Raw genomic sequence first — 5,328 nt, 5'->3', positions numbered from 1 at the left:
AAATCGGGGCCAACATCGAATCGTTCGTGGGTTGATCCTCCTCGTTTGCTCTTTTCTTCTTAAAGGCCCTTTTTTAAAAAATAAAAAGGAGGCGAAAACTAATTTTTTAGGGGCAAAAATATGAACGAGCTTTTTTCTATAAATAAAAATTGAAAATGTTATTATAAATAAATCAGTATTATAAACTTACATTTTAATCAAGTGGTTAAAAGTCTCGCTTGGTTGATGATGTAAAGAGTCCAACCAGAAAACTTTTTTCTTTGTCGGCATGATGGCTGCTAGCACCCAATGAGTCCTACATCAAGAGACATCATCATTATTAACAAGTACATATATTAGTTATGAAAATGCAATTGTAGGGGGGAACGTAATATTAATTTGTTTATTACCCTTTTTCATTATAAACGCCAAAAATCAGCTTCTTGGTTGTCGCCAATTGCTGAGCAATATAATCTACCCGTTGTTCGAACGAGAAATCCGCAATAAATAAAGATAAAACATAGGGGCACATGAATATGTATTGATCAGATGGAATATTCTTCTCGGGGATCACTCTGGTTTGCAATATCCTACATTATTACGGTATTAATTCCGGTATTTAAAACACTATCTACCTAGTAGTCAGAATATTAGACTATGAAATTATTTATTAAGAAACTTACTTCATCCAAACAAATATGTGTGCTATATCAACTGGTCTAGTCCAGCCCATACGGCTAGCGAGATCCCATGATATGCATGCATGCTTGGCGCTCACCCTAGAATATCCTCCTCGAGCGGAATAATTATCGCTTGCTCGGAGGCTATGCGATGGCCAACCTCCTCATACAGTCTCATCATCGTCCCCGTTCTTACTTTTTGCATGTAATCCTTCCCTTTATATTTTGTGGAGTTTATACTCCTAACTTTCACTACGGGAAAGAATGAGTCTTTGATGTGGTGCTACTACCACCAGCCTACACATGTAGTATAGATAATTAAAATAATAAAAAATCCAAAGGTAACATATCCTAGTTGGAGTAATAAAAATAAAAGCGTACTTAATTAAATACCTCGTCAACCTGCTCTTTCAATGATGAGGTAGTAGTAGCAGGTAAGACTGGGGACTTAGGCTTATCAGTCTTTTTTGTCCCCTACACAAAATTACCATGCTTTTTATAAATACAGACAAAATATAAATAAAGGGGCGAGGTTAATTTTTAAAAAAATGGAGAAGTTAATTAAATACATACCTCATCAAGTTGTTGTGAAGTCGAGGTTGTTGGCATGTCTGTGGACTTAGGCTTATCCGCCAAAGCCGCCTTTTTTGTTCCCTACAAAAAAAAAAAATAACATATAAATTTAACATATAAAAACATTCAACAATTAAAAATGTAACACATATATATATATAAAGGTATTTCTTCTAACCCCAATCGCTTTCCATTGCTCCAAAGGAGGCGGCGAGACATCTTCGCCAAGTAGATGTGAGTATTAGGCCATTGGATGAAACTTCCAAGCAAATCTCCCGTAATGGTAATGTCGTCCTGGCGAATCGGGACAGGCGGTGGAAAGTTTTCATGGCCTGGAAAGACTGTAGTTATCTCTACTATTGTATGATTCGGCAAAAGTTTTTCGCCATGAATAACTACAGTTTCCGCTGCTGCAGATTTGTTTTCTACGAGACCCCGGCCAACACGCACATGTGGCTTTTCGATTCTATTAGGGTCAGCAAGAATAACTGGCCTATTGTTTACGGCCTGAAGAATATACACATACATATACATTATTATATATATCTTTGCAAAAACGCTTGACAAAGATTCAAAAGATTTTGCAAAAACGCTTTACCTCAGCCGATTTTTGCACAAACTTCAAAGATTCATATAAATTTAACTAATTAAACACTTCATGCATACCTTACCGAAAACAGGAACCGACTTGAAGGGGATGTATGCTGTTTTCCATCAGCCGTCTTCTCATCAAGTTGCATCTCCTTTTCAGACCCATTATTTACCTAATAAAATTAACCAATTCAATGGCACCATGTCAGAAGTTGGCAGTGAACACACCCCCTGATCTTACCCAAAAAAAAACAAAAGAAAAATAAGGAAGTATATTAGGTACCTGATCGGCTTTAGTTGTTACAACTTCAGAAGCATTATTAGGTACCTGATCTTTCTGAATCTCGTTGACCGATACTTCCTTCTCATGTATTGCCAAGGTAGTAGCGGCCTCTTCACCAATCTGTTGTACCTTATTATTGCCCCCTTTAGAAATGACATCCTCCATCATCTTCACTTCTTCTTCGGAAAGCTTACCTCCAAAGATTCAGCTTTAGTAGTACGGATGCCATTAATCAAGTCGCTTGCCAAGAATGTAATGTGTCCGCAATTTTTATCCCAACAATAACATGTGAATTGAACTTAAATGAAAATAATAGAATAAATGTTACCATGTCAGCGTTCTCGGACTTAGTCTTCCTTTTCTTCTTTATCTGGGCAGCTTTTCCCATAATATTTCGTTACTCCAACCTGTAACGGGACGCCCCTCAAACGACCTGGATGTTCGGGTCGGCCGATCGCTCTAGCAAGAACGTCATTACGACCACTGGGAGTGAATTTCCCTTCTTCTACCTCTTTCAATACGTTATCCTATAATATATTAAATAAACTTCAAATTATATTTGTGACTAAAATAATAAAGTTAGTAATGAACTCGTCTTAATAAAATAATGCTTACTATGTTGGCCAAAACTTCCACATCGTATTTGTCATGCGACGACCGGGATCCTTTAGGCGTGTGCCCATATTTATAAGTTACATGCCGATCCACCTCTTTCACTCCCTTTGCCACCTACACATTAACATGGTAACATTTATACACGTAAATGTGTATCAATGCAAGTCCAAGTGTGATTAAAAAATAAAGTCTCACAGGGCAATAATGCATGCTACTTACGAGGTCCTCTTCTATCTTTCTCAGAATCGCCTCGAGAACCATAGAATTTCCCCTTCTTGCATGAAATGTTAGCACGATTTCTTTTGCTAACGGCCTTCAAATAATTATATAAAAGCGCAAGTAGATGAGATAATAAAAAGATTATATAAAGGACTCATTAATTAAAAAAATGATAGGTAAATCGTTAAAAGGCGAGGATATTTAACCTGAAACTTCTCAGTAGTTCTCATTTTTTGAAAAGATCCCATTCTTCCTGCTTGATGGTGGGACACTTGTTTTCCGGTGGGCTCTTACGCATCTCCCCCATTGCCTTGTCCACATACAACCAATCCCTAGCAACGCCACACTTCCACCGCCTGTGGACATCAGCTGCCTTATGCATTAAATACTCATCATGACTTTCATCGGGTATAATAAAGCCTTCCTTTATACGAGCCAAGTATAACTCCGCCAATTTTGGATTCAAACTTTTAACATCCTCTAAATGGATAGGCACAAACTGTCTTGTGCAAGCACCAATCCAACTAGAGAAAAGACCCGCATTTGGACCAAAGAGGGAAACCCTTCTCACTCCATGTTATTTCGAACGGTCTGTTTAGCGGCTATAGTCGCAAGGAATTTCTTGCACTTCGTAGCATCCCTCTCACCAGGCTTATTATCACCAGGCTCATTATTCTTTTGACTTCTTTTACGTTTTTCACCCATGATAATCCTAAAAACCAAATATGAATGATATAGCTGGATATGAACAACTTAACAACGTACATGCACAGTATTATCTAAAACCCTAAACCCTAATAGGAATGAAAATTTAAAACAACAGATTGAGCTTCTAAAATCCTAAACCCCGATAAGAGGAGTAAAGTAGATGATGCGGGATGATAAAGATAACAAAGAAGACGAAAAACAAACAAATGCATGAAAAAAGAAACAAGATGATCGTCTTAAAACCCTAATGACGAAACACAAAATTAAAGTGAACATACCTGTTGATGATGATGATAAAGAGAACGAGCAGGATGATGATAAGGAAGGCAACGGAATCGGGTTTTGGAAACTGGACGACGAGAATGTAAAAAGCGAGGAAGAGAGAAGGATTAACACAGGATACCAACGGTTTTAGTAATAATGTTGTGTGTGTTAGTTTGTGTATGGCATGCTGGATGGGTTTCTATATTAGTTTTTTATTAAGACAAACTATTAACAACGGGTGCTCAAAGAAGAACCGTTGTTATATGTTAATAACAACAGGTCAATAAAAGTCAACCGTTGTCAAAAGTTTATTACAACGGGTAACATATACCCGTTGTAATATATTTTCACCAAATTTGCGCCAAAATGAAATACGTCAAAAAAAAATTGACAACGGGTAGAGGTACTACACCCGTTGTTGAAAGTATTAACAACGGGTAATTTAAATATAACCGTTGTTATTGTTGAACCTCTTTTTTTAAAAAATTATCAGAATTCCATTACGGTCAAAACTCTGTAACAATACATTATTCAAAGAATTTCAACACCAAAGATCCACATCTAATAATAAGATCAAGAAAATAAGACAACTTACACCAAAGATGCATGCATATACTCGTATGTGTCCCGATGAACTATCTCAGGATCGGGGCGTTTCTTGGATGTCATAGTTTCTTCGTTAACCCAAATACCTTCACCATGGTCATCACGCATATAGATGCTTTCAAAGTGTCCTCATGATCGTGTCAACATCGTCGAAATAAGATTCAAGGGGTAGACCGATCCATTCCCTCAAAAACGACATCCTGATCATCATCATCATTATCGGATGGACTACTCCTTCTTTTCCTTATAGACAGTACAATAGACCACTTCTTATCCATAGGATCGGTGACATAGAACACTTGTTTAGCTTGGGATGCCATTATGAAAGGATCATCCTTATTATTGCCAACCTTACCCAGATTGACCAACGTAAATCCCATCTTATCCTTTCGGACACAATGGATGTTGTTATCAACCCAGTTACATCGAAACAAAGGCATTGTGAAATCAATGTAATCTAGTACCAATATTTCTTGAATAACACCATAATAAAGGCATTTTCCCCAAATAGGCTTTTTATCTTTTGAAGTAGCAAAGTGCATTGCCTCAAATTCAGAACTCACACCACTATTTTGCATTGTGCTCACCTCATCTTGCTTGCGGGTGTAAAAAGTATATCCATTAATGGCAAAACTGTTGTAAAAGGTGACCCCGGCATTTGGACCTAAACCAAGACGTAGTAACCTAGGAGAGATGTCATCACCAGTTTGATCGATAATCGTAAGACAATATTCCTAAACCACACTGGAAACGTCTTCGTATGCTCGTTCGCAATCCACTTCTCGGTCTTGTTTTGGTGATCGTATTTGA

The sequence above is a fragment of the Silene latifolia genome, chromosome Y (assembly GCF_048544455.1).
Source record: "Silene latifolia isolate original U9 population chromosome Y, ASM4854445v1, whole genome shotgun sequence".
NCBI lineage: Eukaryota > Viridiplantae > Streptophyta > Magnoliopsida > Caryophyllales > Caryophyllaceae > Silene > Silene latifolia.
This window is presented reverse-complemented; position numbering follows the sequence as displayed.